Source organism: Suricata suricatta, chromosome 10 (assembly GCF_006229205.1).
Source record: "Suricata suricatta isolate VVHF042 chromosome 10, meerkat_22Aug2017_6uvM2_HiC, whole genome shotgun sequence".
NCBI lineage: Eukaryota > Metazoa > Chordata > Mammalia > Carnivora > Herpestidae > Suricata > Suricata suricatta.
The window spans coordinates 7,988,656-8,005,874 of NC_043709.1; positions in this window are offsets into that span (position 1 = coordinate 7,988,656).

The window sequence follows — 17,219 nt, forward strand, 5'->3', positions numbered from 1 at the left end:
TTTTATTATTTATTTTAAAAAGTTTTTATTGTTTGTTTATTTTCCAGAGGGAGGGAGAAAGGGAGACAAAGGGAGACAGAGAGAGACAGAGAGAGACAGAGCATGAGTGGGGGGAGGGGCAGAGAGAGAGGGAGACACAGGCTCTGAGGCAGGCTCCAGGCTCTGAGCTGTCAGCACAGAGCCTGATGTGGGGCTCAAGCTCACAAACTGCAAGATCATGACCTGAGCTGAAGTCAGACACTCAACTGACTGAGCCACCCAGGCAGCCCTAAAGATTTTATTTTTAAGTAATCTCTACACCAAACGTGGGGCTCGAATTCACAACTCTGAGATCAGAAGTCACATGTTCTATCAACTGAGCCGGCCAGGAGACCCATGAGTGACTAAAATTAAGTAGTCTGATTAGGGCACTTGGGTGGCTCAGTTGGTTGGGTATCTGACTCTTGATTTCGGCTCAGGTCATGACCTCACAGTTCGTGGAATCGAGCCTTATGCTGGGCTCTGCACTAGTAGCATGGAGCCTGCTTGGGATTCTCTCTCTCTCTCTCTCTCTCTCTCTCTCTCTCTCTCTCTCCCCTTTGCCCCTCCCCCACTGGCATGCACACATATGCATTGTCTGTCTCTAAAAAATAAATAAACATGAAAATACAGAAAGTAAAAGTCTGAAAATAACAAATGCTGCCAAGGCTATAGGACAACAGCAACGGTCCTGTGCTGATTATATGAATGTAAATAGTTATTTCCACTTTGGAGTACATGCTCCATTATTCTAAAGGTAAAGACAGACACACTTTATGTGATCTGGCAGTTCCACTCCTACGTTTTTGCCCAGCAGAATTAACCCACAGGTGCACCAAAAGACTCATATAAAAATATTCAGAGCAGCACTATCCATAACAGCCCTTAACTAGGAACAATCCAAATATCCCAGTAGGAGAATGGATAAATATCTTCTCACATATTCATGCAATGAAGTACCATGCAGTAATGCAAATGAAGGAACAATAGCCACACACAACAACATGATGAATCTCATAAACATAGTGACCAGACAAAAGAGTATATATCATGTAACTATGTGTTCAAAATCAGCCGAAACCAGAATGTTTAGAGGTATCCAGGTGGGAAAAGAAAAAAGAAAAGATACCCAAAGGGTGGTTACCTGAAGGTGGGGAGGAAAAACTTTGACTAACAAAAGTCGCTCTGCAGGGGCTGCTGCGTCCCTCTAATGTCCTATTTCTTGACCTTAGAAGTGGTTATTTTTATTTTTATTTTAGTTTTATAATTTTTTTTTATTTTTAAGAGACAGAGACGGCACGAGCAGGAGAGGGTCAGAGAGAGGGAGGCACAGAATCCAAAGCAGGCTCCAGGCTCCGAGCTGTCAGCACAGAGCCCGACGCAGGGCTGAAACCCAGGAACCGTGAGATCATGACCTGAGCCGAAGCCGGCTGCTCAACCGACTGAACTACCCAGGTGCCTCAAAGTGGTTATTTTTAAATAATTCATTAAGTTTTATATTGGTATTTTATGCACTTTTCTGGTTGTGTGTTATATTTCACAATAAACAAGAATGAACACAAACAAATATAATACAAAGGCAAAAGTTGTATCTTTCATATAAATTTAAAAATTAGATCACAGAACCCAATCTCCTTGGAAGGCATTCTGGCCCTTCATTACCATTACCAAGTCTTCTAGTCTCATCTCTTGCCACCCACCTTTTTTTAACAAGTAGCCACACTCACTCAACCAGGTGCTTTCTTTACTTTTACTCATGATATTTTTCTGTCCAGAAAACCATGCAGACAAGCCCCAATCACCCTTCTACCAGACTAAGTACAGACTATCATTCAAGATACAGCCTGGGTGTCATCTCCTGTGAGAAATCTTTTCAGGAGACATAGACTCTGCAGTCACACTGCCTGGTTCAAATTCTAGATCTGCCATTCGCTAGTTCTGTGACTTTGGTTGAATTACCAACTTTAGTTTTATAGCTTCCACATCTGTAAAACAGGATAAGAATATTATCTGCCTCAGTGAGGAGCATGAGGATTAAATGAGTAAATATAGGCAAAGTGCTTGGAACATGCTTGGGTCAGAGTAAGCACTAGGGACCAGCTATTATTATTACGCAGGTATTAGCTATTATGACTATTATTGATACACTCTGATAATCTCCCTGTACTCTGCAGCCCCCTCCACAAGAGCTACTCTTCCTCTGGGGTCCCCTGGCTCAGCATTTCAACTTATTTTCTTATATGGACAGTTAGTTCTTTGAGAGCAGGAACTAAATCTTTTCCTCTTCAGTCTCCAACATTTAGCACCGTGCCTGGCATGCATTGACCCTAACCCTAACAGTAGATGCTCAGTAAATATCTATGGGATGAATAAGCCACAAAGACTCCAAACACGGATCTAGATCACATATAAAAGTTGTCCTTTGGTGTGCCGTCCCCTGTGGTATGACACAGACTGGGAGCACAGCCTCGACTGATTCCTACAGCAACTACCTCAGAATATGGGTTTAGATGTCCCCTGATAGCAACAAATGAGGGACAAGTAATATTATTTGTCCTATCTACCTCTTGTGAGGCTCAAATGATAATACCTATGGAAATATACTTTTCAAGTGTGGAGCTCTATTATATGAGGTTTTATTGCCTTAATAAAACAACAGGATTATTGTTGAATTGCAAATCTGGAAAGGGCTTTAGGGAGTAATAAGGAATTAATATAGTATAAAAATGCAATCTCCTATGTTCTAAGATAAGATTTTTATTTTAAAAATAAATATCAAATATTTATTACTTTTAATAATAATTTGCATACATTGCAATAATAATTACAATATTTTGCAATAAAATTTCTCCGATTTTCTCAAACGGCTATTAATGACTTAGGTAATATCAAAACAAACATCCGTGTGTGTTCATAGCAATATTATTCATAAGAGCCCAAAAGAGGAAACAACCCAAAAGTCCATATAAACACTGGTCCATCCACGCCATGGAAAACTACTCAGCAGGATAAAGGAACAAGCTACAAACATAAACAAAGGAGTGACCCTCGAAAACATGAGGCTCAGTGAGAGGAGCCACTCGCAAAAGATCTCTTATTGTATGATTCCACTTATATTAAATATCCAGAAAGGGCAAATCCACAGAGACAAAAAGTACATCAGTGGTTGCCTGGGGCTGGGGTGGGGACAACAGGCCGCAAATGGGCAGGCGGGGTCTCTCTGGGATGATGGAAATGTTCTAAAGTGGGGCTGTGGTGACGGTTACATAATGGTGTACACTGTCTAAAAATGTTTTAATTGCACACCTGAAACAAGTGAATTTTATGGTGTGTAAATTATATCCCAATGAAGGTGTTTTTAAAAACACAAATGTCCGGCACTCTTTTACAGCTAGCTGTAATTCTCACATCTTTAAAATCACCCCCACATGGGGCCAAAGAACCCAAGCGTACAGCATAACAAGAAAAGTTAGCTTTTAAAAACAAAGCAATTTTTAAATGTCAGTACTAAGTATCTTAAAAACCCAAAGTGCCACCTCCTTACTGCTTTTCCAATCCAGCAGCAACAAAATGATGATCTTGATAAACAGGCGTTCACTGTCATTTGTTTATTTCACCCCACCTGTACAAACACAAATTCTGGCCTCATCTGCATTTATAATTGCAAATATGAATATCTGGCACAATGCCACCCCCTTATAGCCAAATGGCAAGCATAAGAAAAAGGTAAATACAGAAAGCACGGTGTATAATGAGATTTTTTTAAATGTTGTACATATGATAAACAGGATTTCTAAATAGAGTTTAAATTAACCTTCAGAAATTGACAGTTCTTTATACAAATGTACTTCAGATTAAAGTCTACATGAAGACCTAAAATGCTATCCAAATTATTTTGCTGAACTGGAATCGTTAAATTGGATATTGCTTAAAGTAGGTCACTGGCTCGGGCTTGAAAGTATTAGGTAATGCAGAGATCTACTTTCAATGTCACTTGTCGTAATGAGATGGGGCTTAGAGTGGGAGAAACCACATGGGTTGGGTGTCAACTGTCAGTTGTATTTTATTCAGATAAATCTCATTTTAGATTTATCTCACTGCAGATTCTTGAGCAGGGAAATAACAAGATGAAAGAAGTGTTTCTGCAAGAGTAAATCTAGTGGCAATGTTTAGAAAGTGCCTCTTTGGCTTCCTGCTCCATTGTCCCCCACATGTGCTCAGTCTCCAAAGACCATTAACCTTTCTTTTGGAACATCTTTCAAGTTTATTCCTTCTCTCCACTTCTACTGCCACCACTATAATCTTAATTGGTGTCAGGAAAGGGTGAAGGACAAGAAAACTAGGAAAAGCAACCAAACTAGAGACTATTAGAGTAATCTACGATGGGAATGAAAGGGACCTGTTCTCGAACAGTGGTGCTCAAAGTATGGTCCCCAGACCAGCAACGTCAGCATCACCTGGGAACTGATGCAACAGTAGAGTCTCAGGCTTTACCCAGATGTATCAAATCAGATACTGTGGGGGCAAACCCAGCAATCTTTGTAATAAGCCCTCCAGGTGATTCTGATATAGGCTAAATTCTGATCGTTAGTGATATAAAAAAGCAGAAGAAAAACAAATGGGCCAAGAGGAGAGAACATCAGAATCTGCTAAAAATTTCTACCACAATGTTCCTCCAATTTCCAAGCTGCCCTATCCAAAAAGAGTGGTTCTCCAAACTGCTCTTTCAAGTCCTATTCACTTTTTTAAAAAGTTTATTTATTTACTCTGAGAGAGACAGTGACAGCAGGAGCTAGTGGAGTAAGGAGAGAGGGAGAATGGGAGGGAGAGAGAGGGAGGGAGAGGGAGGGAGAGAGCATCCCAACCAGGCTACGCACTGCCAGCACAAAAGCCCAAAGCAAGGCTCGAACTAACTTTGTGATCATGACCTGAGCTAAAGCCAAGAGTCAGATGCTTAACCGACTAAGCCACCCACGTGCCCCAAAGTACTATTCACTTCTGATATCACCACTCTCTAACACTGCTTACATTCAATCTCTCTTCCCACTAGTTCTCATCCAATATACTGATTCCGTTGATTCCATGGTTGGGGCTCTAGGCAGTCAAGAAGAGAGGAAATGCGCCACAGGCGGGAAATTGTGATATAAAAGGCCCTTCAAATAAATGGAGAAAAGATGAATTTTCCTATAAATGGTTTTGGAGGAACTGGCTGGTGGTTGTGGAGATGGAGAGTGAAAAGCCATTGTCCTCACTTTGTGTCTTACTCCATGCACCAAAATAAAATTCCAGGCAAATCAAACACTTTAATTTAAAAAACCAAAAGGAACACAAAAGTAGTAGATGAAATCATCATAAAGATATTTTAATCATCTTCAATAGATGGTCTTCCTAAAAAAGCATGGTAACTTCACCCAGAAGACTTAAAAAATTTTTTACTACATAAAAATCTAAAACTTGTCTATGGCCAATAAAAAGATCATAAAATAAAAAGATAGACTAATAAAACTTTTGTAGTGCATAACAGGAAAAAGGGCTCTCATACTGTTAAGAAAAAAAATGAACACAGGGTGCCTGGCTGGTTCAATTAAAGGAGCACACAACTCTTGATCTCAGGGTAATGAGTTCAAGCCCCACGCTTGAATAACTATAAGCCCCACGCTTAAATAACTAAAACAGAAAGAAAAGGAACAAATCAAATTAGATAACTGCAGAAAGGAAAAGAATATACAATTCACAAAAAGAAAAAATATAAATGACATAAAAACATAAATCTAATACTTAAAAAAAGAAATTGGCAAATTGGCAATTAGCAAATTGGCAAAGATTAAGAAGATTGACAAAGCTGGGTGTGCGGACAGCAGCACCATCTTATACTGATGGGTGTATATAAACTGCCTCTCTACAGCATTAAAATGACAACATCTACCAAAATGTAAAACACACATTTCTTTCATACAGCAATTCTACTTCTTCTAAGCACAGAGTCTACCAAATATACTCATAAGTATACATATACATTTGTAGAAAGATGTTCGTTGCTGCTGCTGCTGGACTATTTGCAATCCTGACCAGTAATCCTCAATGACCTGAATGTCAACCACTTGGAGACTGGTAATAGAAATAACAGAATATTCTGCAGTTGTTAAAAAGGAGGCTATGTGACATAGAAGAGGTTCACAATGCCTTGTTAGAGTAAAAGAAGAGCCATCATAAAACATCATGTATAGCTTAAATCTCTTTTGGTAAAAAATATACAGGTGCATATATATAACTATAATATATACCTTATAATTACATATAATACACACATACATATGTGGAAGTAAAAAATTATACCCTAGTATCTGACTGCACGAGGGGATTGATGCCTCTGACCCATGTTGTTCACGTGTTAACTGTATATATACAACACGTACATATACTATGCTACATACAGTATATGTACACATGCAATGTATACAATAACATAGTATATTTATACTATATGCCAGCATCAAAGTATAGGGGAAAAGTCTGGCAAGATATACAACAACCTTTAAAAACTACCTTAAGGAGTTAGGGGAATTTTCCATTATCTACTTCATAAACTTCAAGTTCCTTTCAAGGAACACGAACTGCTCTTATAATAAAAAGTAAATCTGATGTCACTCCTTTGTCCAAAAGTTTTAAAGCCTCCCAGCCCGCAGAGAGGACGGTCCAAACTTCTCAGTCAGATGTCAGAATGGTCCAGCTATGCCACCTGATGCCTCTACCCATCACCAAGGTGAACTCCCCTAATGGGGCAGCCTAGGAAGGGATGTCTGTTCTCCTTCCCTCACTGTATTCCTGCTGAAGCCGGGTACCACCTCTGATAACCTTTCCTGCCGTTATCAAAGCCTTTATTGTGATAGGCACACTGGAATGGCATTCTAATTTGTTCTTTTCAGAACAATGCTGACAGAGCTGCTCAAATAAGTTGACAGATTCCTTCAACTGCTTTTGTAGGAAAATAAGTCCACATGCCAATGTATGGGCTGACCAATACAACCCCACCACTGAAAGCAAAAATGTAACAAAATGTAACAAATATCAAGAAATAATGTTTAATTTTCATAGCCATTTGCTGGCATATATAGGATGTCCTATATAAAACGTGGTTTCAATAGTTAAATTGTTCTGCACAGGAGAATACTGAAGACAAGATTGCTTAGAAGACACAAGAGGTGGAGTCAGTTTGTGATCTCTTTGGCTGGGGTGCAATGTGGAGGGACCATCGAGTGAGTACTTAGACAACACCTTGATCGGGTCCCAGTATCCATCTTGCAAGCCCAACTCACTTAGTTGTCAAGATATGGTGATATCACACCACCTATCTGCCAGCACAAGTCTGACTCAGGGTTCGTTACAGAAACATCATGCCTTTGCAGGAAATCTGGATGCTTCTCAAAAATACGCTATGCTTGAGTAACAGAACCTCTTCTCTGCTCATCCACAATAGCAAGGGTTTCTTAGACTTTACTGGGTAATATGTGAGCTTTATTCTAACCCACTCCTAAAGGCTAATTGTCCTCACAGACCTCCTCAGAAAGAAATGACCATTTCAGTCGTATCCTGTGTCCAAAGATCTAGAATCTGAAGTCTCATAAAATTTAGGCCATGATCAGGGCACTTAGTGGTTGACTATTTATTGTGGATACCAATGTGTTCAATATGACAGACAATCCTTTCTGAAGTCAGTATGGTAGTCATGTTTGTGTTTCTAAGACAATCAACTTGATAAAATACAAACATTTAGGGTTAGGGATGAAAGGGTACAGAGAAGCTAGAGTACATGGAAGGCCTAGGCTAAAGTCACAGGGTCAGTGAGCTGGTAATGACATGGACAAACTGTACCTGTCAATGGCATATGCCTTGAACATGAAGGTTATAGAGTATACAGTACTTGTATAGGTATAGTGCTTGTTTTGATGTCTAGCTCCCTTCCCTACCAACTGTGGGAGGAATGGGGTACTTTACTCATATCTGCATTCACAGTACTTGGCACAGAGCTGGCACGCAGAAAACGTTTGCTAAATTAATGAAGCATATGCTTTAAGAAAATATAGGTCATACAATAAAGGGCCATATGGCAAAAGCTGGTAGTTATCTACATTTCCTATTGCAATCTAGATTTGGTTGGGGGTAACCCTGGACTCAGATAGATTTCCCAACCTTTCTTATGAATAGAGGTGGCCATGTGTCACAGCACTGGTCAGTGAGATACGCCTCATTAGGTGAGGTCCACCTTTTGTACTTCACCCTTTCTCCAGAGGCTGGTCGGTAGAGAAGCAGAAAAGGGACCTTGCCATTATCAAGAGACACGTCTAAGAATGGGTAGAAGGAATCCAAGACACTAACACCACTGTGGAGTAACTAACAGCGTTGCACTTATTTCTCAATTTTATGTTGTGTAAGAGAAAATAAATCTCTGGTTGGTTAAAGCAAACTTGGATTTTCCATTACATGTAGTCTAACTTATTCCTAACTGATAAAAGTACATGGCAATAGAAGGAAGAATTATGAGGCTACTGTAGTAATCCAAAGAAGAATACTTTTGTTCAAATAGCCAAATAAGTATAGTCTTCTTTCTTTGTGATACTATAATTGTAAATAATTCCAGGGTGTATGGTATCATTAAATGACAGCACTCTAGCTAGCAGCTCAATAGTGATTTGAGATTATCTAACTAAATTAGAATGTTTGGAAAGTGTGTTGATGCGTATACTGCACCAAAACATATTGTAGTGTCATCAGCAATAAGACCAACTAAAACAGATGCACTCCAAGATCACACGAAATTAGCAATAATCTCCTCTCAACTACATGCAAGTGGTAATCAAAACCCAGAGTGGAAGAGAAAACTGAAAACATTTCAAAAACCACCTGCAGGAGAATCTGCTATTCTACTTGCATGTTAAACCTCCTTTATCAGATATGTTCTACACTCAACATCTGGCCTTTCCACAGCAGTGCCTACTGATTCAGCGTTAAGGAATACTTCTTGAGAAGTAATGCCACCGGGAAATCTTAATCCCTCTCAAGGGCAGTTCAGTTGTAGTTCACATTCATTTCTGAAGAAATTGACGTAAAATATGTTGCTCTGTCTCTGTAATTCTTGTAAGTCAGCACTGAGATCTAGAAACCAGATCAATGTGTATTGGAAAAGGAAGGTATATGCTTAAATGTAGCACTAGCTAATGGCAACCAATGAGCTTTTGTTTTTTAAACAAGTTTTTCAAAGTATCATTAAAAACTCATGAACTTTTCAGTTAATGTTTTTATTGGTATTCTCATTGTCTCATTATTGGCCAAAGGGAGTCTTTTCATATGTGTGTACTCTTATATCCTTTTGATGTGACCTGTGTCACAGTCTTTGAGGACTTCCTTGCTATTTGGTATAATAAGGAATTCTATGTTTATCTTGCATAATTCCTGCTGCAGGCAGGCCTGGAATAGCTATCCCAGGAATCCTTCTTCCTTTTAATGAGAATTGGTATTTCAAGACAAGAATTTGGACATTAGGCTTACATACTGCTAATTGGGTTGGCCATTGTTTCTAAGCCTTTTCAATGTAATGTGTCAGGTAGCTTTTTCAAAGGTAAAATATACTGAGTCCACACTAAAACTTCCAATTCAAAATCCAGTTAATCCTGAGAATGAGAAGACAAGCCACAGAATAAGGAAAAATGTTTATAAAAGACTTATCTGAAAAAGGACTATTACCCAAAAGATACAAAAAAACTCTTAACACTCAACCATAAGAAAATGAACAAACTCAGTTAAAAAACAAACAAAAGACCTGAACAAGACACCTCACCAAAGAAGATACACCGATGGCAAGTAAGTATATGAAAAACTGCTTGACCTTTTATGTCATAAAGGAATCACAAATTAAACAACAATAAATTGCCACTACCCACTTATTACAATGGCCAAAAACTAAAACACTGACAACATCAAATGCTGGAGACTATGTGGAGCAACAGGATGCTCATTTGCGGCTGCAGGGAATGCAATTGAGGACAGTCACTTTGGAAGATAGCTTGGTAGTTTCTGATAGAACTAAACATAGCCTTACAATCCAGCAATCACACTCCTTGATATTTACCCAAAGGAATTGTGTATGGACACAAAAACCTGCACCGATACTTATAGCAGCTTTATTCATAACTGCATATACTTGGAAGCAACCAAGATGTCCTTCTTTAGCTGAATGGGTAAATGAATGTGATGTGGCAAGACAGTGGAATATTATTCAGTGCTAAAAAGAAATGAGCTATTAAGTCATGAAAAGACATGAAGGAAACTTAAAGGTATGTTACTAGGTCCAAGAAGCCAATCTAAAAAGGCTACATACTATATGACATTCTGGAAAAGGTAAAACTAGGAAGTAGTAAAAAGATCAGAGATTGTCAGGGGCCCTTGAAGAGAAAGGGACAAATAGGGAGAACACATGGTTTTTAGTACAGTGAAATGATTCTCTATGATATTATAGTGGTAAATACATGTTTTTATATATTTGTCGAAACACAGTTGTACAACACCAAGAGGAACCCTAATGTAAACCACGGGCTTTGTATGATAGTGAAATGTCAATGTAGAATCTTCATCTGCAATAAATGAACCTCTCCGGTGCAGGACGTTGAGAGCCGTGGGGGTGCAGGGCAGGAGGTATATGGGAATACTCTGTACTTTCTGCTTAATTTTACTGTGAACCTAAAACTGTTCTAAAAAAGTCTATTAAAAAATCAAGTTAACAGGGTTTTAATTAACCTCTTTTATCTTATATCTGTAACTCCGTTCATCCATGTTAAGAATCTGGGTCTCAACAACACAGCAAAATGATTAAATATCACATAATTACTCATACATAGTATTTGATAATACACAACCTCAGAATAAAGAATAACAACAATACTGACACCATCACCAATAATATATGGGTACACAGTTATATATATGGGTTTTGTTGTTGTTGCTGTATTTTTACAGTTCTTTTTATCCTTATGGTAGATACCACTAAGGATATAGGGCTCAAATTACTGAGTTTTAAATTTTAGCTTCTTTGTTATTTTCAATTTTTAAGAATTGCTTTTCTAAAAAATATTAATATTGCCTTAAAAATTAGCTTTGCCAAATAATCATTTAAATCATTACATGTCAAATATACAAATAAACTACCTATATTCAAAGCAGTCTAGTTCCTATCGCTGTCCCCTCTCCCCTTTTTCCCTTCCTTCATCTCTCATAGTTAATGGGTTTTTAAGCTTTTATGATTTATTATTCCATTTTAAAAATACAGACAGCAAATACTGACATCAACATATGCTAGAAACCCTCACATTTGGAGTGAATGGAGGAACGGAGCAGAAAGACCACTTGGTTTATAGTTAGAAGACTTAGTGTCCGGTTGCTGTTTCACTACTTATTAGTGGACCTTGGGGAATTATCTGATTTTTCAGAGCTTCAGTTCACTTTTCTATATTATGAGGAAAGCATGATACAAATATCTACCTTATACAGTCACTATGAGTATTAGATAAGATGGGAAAATCTTTTAAAGGTGTAATTGTACATGAGCACATTCTTGGAAGTAAAGATTTCTGAATATTAGCCAAAAGTGATTCCGTTTATAATAAAAATCTCTTTTACTCTTAGGTACAAAATAAGCAGGGATAACATTCCTTTATTAAGAAAGAACCCTCAAGAAGCAGGGGAAGAGAAGCTGAACTCACGACAGAGTTCCCAGCAGGCTAAGCTTCTCCCAAAAGAAGGACCAAGGGGTTCTGGGAAGCGGCATGTGCAAACCTGGGCACCAGCAGTTTAAGGGGCCTGTACCTCTCAATCCCTAAGGGAGACTGAGGCCAACAGGGCCTGTGACCTGGCCGTGCTGACCCCCGTAGCTTTCTCCTACCACCTGCCCTCCTCTTCTGTCTTCAGCAAGCCAGCTTTCCTCGTCCCTTGACGGCTTCAGGTCCTTTCCTCCCTTAGTACCTTCACACGTTAGTCCCTTTGCCTGGAAGACTTGCTCCCAATGATCACCTGGCCAACTCCTACTTTTCCTTCCAACCTCTGCTTAAATGTTACTTTCTCAGAGGGGCTTTCCCTCACCTACCAGACTGACTCAGATTCCCCCAATCACTTACTCTTACAGCCCTCAGTGTTTTTCCCAAAAGGCATTTATCAGGGTTTGGTAATACATATGCAGTAATGTAACTGCTTGATTGTCTTTTTTCCCCTAGATAAAAAGTCCCGTGATGGTCAGCAGATACTTTCCTAATTTCTTTATCCCCAGTTCCTAGGACCATGCCTAGTGTAGAGCAAGTATTCAATAAATGTGTTGAGTGAATGAAAAGCTTAAAGTATCATTTATAAAACTGTTGAAATAGATCCTGAATACTGGAAAGAGGGAAGGATTGAATTGTTAAACATAGAAAAAAAAATCTACAATCCAGAGTCTTCTCATAAGGGGCCATTATTCCATTCCCTTCTATCTTAACTTATAATTTAAATATACAAACATTCAAATTGTACAATGTATTTCCCTCTCTATATGTAATGAAGTGAGTTGTAGTGGTCAAAATATCCAGAAACAAGGCTTCCTTATGCCTGTCACAAAAATTAAGATTTTTCACTTGTGATACAACATAAGCTGAGGGTGTTATGACAGAACAAAAATTTTCAAAACAAAATATTACAACCTCCTAAACATGCTGAGACCCATGGGGGGGGGAACTCTAAAGGAAAGACTTAAGAAATATATCAACCAAATGCTATAATGATAATATTTTATTTATTTATTTATTTATTTATCTGAGAGAGAGAGAGAAATCAACAATCACAAGTCGGGGTAGAGCAGAGAGAGAATCCCTCACTGGCTCCAGCCCAGTGAGGAGCCAGACATAGGGCTCCATCTCACGACCGTCAGATTATGAACTGAGCCGAAATTAAGAGTTAGACATTTAACCAAACTGAGCCACCCAGGCACCCTTATAATGATAATCTTTAAATACTGCCTGGTTTTTATGTAGCCAGAAATATGAAAGGCTTATTAGCACTTCTCTTCAGTGGACATAATGTATAAAGTATGGCAGACAGAGGACACACAATTTAAAAGGGAAGTTAAGTTATGTTTTTTTCTATCTAAAGACTTCATTTTCTTATTTCCTTGCAAGCAAAGGAACAAAAACACTCTGTGTTTCTTATTTTTGTATATTAAGAATAAAATCTCTATCCATTAGAACACATTTTTGAACTCCACATAGATTCTGATAAGCATCTATTAAAAGTGTGCTTTTAATACATGACCAAGCACCCAAAATTCACATACAGCTTTTCCCAATGAAAGGAACCAGAGCTCCTTGAAGAAATGGCAGACTCAGGACTGGGTCAGAAAATGTACAAGATAAGCCTAGTCATCTTGCCATATCAAAAAGAAAGGATGCTATAAAAAGTCTTCAGAAGTCAACTTGAAGAGGCTCCTCCCCCTGGATAGAACATATGAAGCATAAACTTAAAAAAAATCACTGGACTCACATCTTTTAAATATCTTAAAAATCCCTAAGTTCATAATACATATCTTCTTAAATATCATTGTTCTTCTCTGGCCCATCAGTGCTAGGGACCACATTAATAGGAAAACTGGTAAGTAAAGGGAAAGAATAAAGCATTTAACCCTGCTTTTCCTGAATGAAGTATACTCAGATTTTTTTTATTGTTTATTTATCTTTGAGAGAGAGAGAGCAAGCAGAGGAGCAGCAGAGAGAGAGGGAGACAGAGGCTCTAAAACAGGCTCTGTGCTGACAGAAGAGGGCCTGGTGCAGGGCTTGAACTCACAAATCATGAGATCATCACCTAAGCCGAAGTTGGACACTTAACCGAGTCAGCCACCCAGGTGCCCCTGAAGTATACCACCTCAGATTAACCACAGAATTGATATGGGAAAGCTTCCCTAGCTGATTAATAGAGACAAATGAAAAAAATCATAATGCAACCATTTTGTAACAGAAATGAACACAGCTAGGCATTGGTCTTCAATACCTGTTAACATCACAGTAAGATGAGACAGGCTATGACGTGCCTCCTAATGGAAGTAAACAACACTTCGTAGGAAGTTCTCTTGCCAAACAGAAAGAACCTGAACTAGATCTAGCCTCCAAATACAACTACCAGTTTACGCAGAATACAAGATAGAAGAACATGTAAAACCCACCATGGGGATGCAATTAGCAAAACTGAGGTGACAAACTACAGAACAGATGGACACATTTATTTTTAAGATAAATTGGTAAGAAAAACAAGATAGGGGACCCTACAGATAAAAAGAGACTTAGGAAACATATGAACCAAACAGTACGTTGGTACTTGTTTGGATCCTGGTATAAACAAATCAACTTTATGAAATCAGGGGAAGTTTAAATATTGATCTTTTGTGTGATTTATGGAATTATTAAGTTTTTAGATGTGATAACTGAATTATGCTGGGTTTTTTTTTTAAAGATTCCATATCTTTTAGAGATACACACCAGAATATTTATGAATGAAATATGCACGAAAGGGTACAGTCATGTAAAGGTTTGTCTAGAGCTATACTTCCACAAGGAAGTACACCCGCATGGTGGGTGTTAGCTGGAGGCCTCAGCTCCTCTCCACATGAACCCTTCCTTGCACACTCTACTTAAATATCCTCACAATATGGCAGGCTCCTTTCTTACAAAGCGAGTGGTCTAAGAGAGCAAGGCAGAAGCTACAACCTTGCACCAGAAATCATGCACCATCACTGCTTCAATACCCCACTGGTCATACAGGTCAAGCCTCAGCAATATGAGAGAGGAGGGGCACCTGGGTGGCTCAGTCGGTTAAGCAGCCAACTTCAGCTCAGGTCATAATCTCATGGTTCGTGAGTTCAAGCCCTGCGTCAGGCTCTGTGCTGACAGCTAGCTCAGAGCCTGGAGACTGCTTCTGCTTCTGTGTCTGCCTCTCTCTCTGACCCTCCCCTGCTCACATTCTGTCTGTCTGTCTCTCTCTCTCTCTCAAAAATAAACATTTAAAAAAATTTTTAAAACAATATGAGAGAGCATTACACAAAGGCATGAATACCAGGAGGTGAGGATCATCAGGGCCATCTGGGAGCTGAAGCTCCTGACCATAACTTTTGAAATCCTTCATTACTTCCAGTTCCTGCTGCACTCCAACCTCATTTCATTTTATTCTTTCCTGGTCCAATAAGCACCATGTCACCGGCCTCGAGTTCTCAAAGGTGAGGGGGCTTGTCTCCAGGTTGAGTCTTTGTATTAGCTGCTCCCTGGGCCTGGATTATTTTCTCTATTCACCCTCTTTATCATTCAGATCTAACCATAATGTCACCTCCTCAGAGAGGACTTCCTAGTCACCCAGCCTGAAGGACTGTCTATCCCTTTTCTGTCCCAGAACCCAATTTTAATTCTTTGCATAACACTTATCACCATCTGATATTGTAGCACATCTGGCTGGCTCAATTAGTCATCACACTGAACATAACTTCAACATCCAAGTGGGTAACCCAGCCAAACACGCTGGCTTCTCTGTTCTGTAAACTGCTTAGCTCCAAGGATCTTTTCCTTCACTCTGCCTTAACCACACCCCGCCACCGTCACCCCAAACTCAACCCCCTCTTGCATCTCCTCCAAACTCAATCCACTATGTGCTCCTTCTAGTTCACTTGCTCTAGTGCCCCATGAAAACAACTTTTCAATTGCCACAAGACCTTCAATCCCTTGACCTCATTCTCCCTCTCCAGATTTTGCTTTTTTTAAAATCTAATTTAGATTTCATAGTTAAGGTTATAATCCTGCTACAACCCTCAACTTTCTTCCAAGATCTCTTCCTTTCAAACCTTATAATCCTAGAACTCAAGAAACTGCCTTCTCCATACCGAAAATACTGATGAAAAAGCATTCAACTACACAGATTATTTTCACCATAAATTCAAGGTCACTAAACTGGGACTCAATCTTAACTAGTATTCCTACTAGATTTCACTGTTAAACTGGCTTTCTATTTCTTCCCCTCCTCAAGAAGGCTCTTTTTTACTCATTTTTCCCTCCTCTACAACCCTTGTGTCCCTTTTAGCTAATGTCCTTGATTCTTCACTGAGAACTAAAAAAACCTAAAATTAAAACTAGAAACCTGTCATCTTCTCAAAACCAGCTGTATAACCTACCTGAATCTGCACCCATTTTCCTTTCTTTTCCCTTGTTTCAATAGAAGGGAACTTCTCCTCTCGAGGAACAGTCTCTCCACTTACACACCTAATCCAATCCTGTCTTCTCTACTCATGAACTCCAATCTTATAATTATGCCCCCCTTTCCCTCCATCAACCATTATCCACTTTTTCCTGGATCATTCTCCATCTGTGTATATTCAAGCTGTTGTATGACTTCTCTTAAGAAATAAAAATTCTTTTTTGAACTCTATATCCCCCTTGGGTACTACTCTACTCCATTTCTCTACTCCCTCCACAGCCAAACTTTTTTAAAGTAGTTAACAAAAAAATGCTATCTGCAGTTTCTTACCTCCCATGCATGCTCTGTTCAATCATTCAATATAACTTCTGCCTCCATCACCAGCAATATCCAGTCTGCCAATCCAGTGACTCCGTTATGCCCTCATCCTACGGGGCCTCCCTGCAGCACTAAAGTCTGTTGATCATTCCCTCCCTCTTTGGAATAATCTCCTGATTTCATTCAACCAGTGATGACTGAACACTAGCCCTGGCCAGGCACCATTCGAGGCACTGGCTGGGGTGGGTACAGTGCTTCAGTGGCATCTCACTCTCCTAGTTTCCTGTCTATATTTTTCACTCCTCTTCTCATCTTGATCCTCCTCTGCCTAGTCTCTAAATGTTAAGTAATTCAGAACTTAATACCAAGCCTCCTTTTCTTTACTCTCTTCTTAAATGACATCATCTATTTCCATAGCTTTAATTATTATTCTTATAGTGAAAATGTCCCAAATTTATATCTGTAGGCTGGAACTCTCCTTGGGACTCTGGTTCTACTGTGTTCAATGACTTAACTGACATTCCCACTTGGACATCTCATAGCATCTCAAACTTAATGCAATCAAATTTTAGCTCTTGACTTCTCTTCCAAAACATTCTTGCCTTAGTAAATCAAAGTAAATAACACAAGATCCAGCTCTC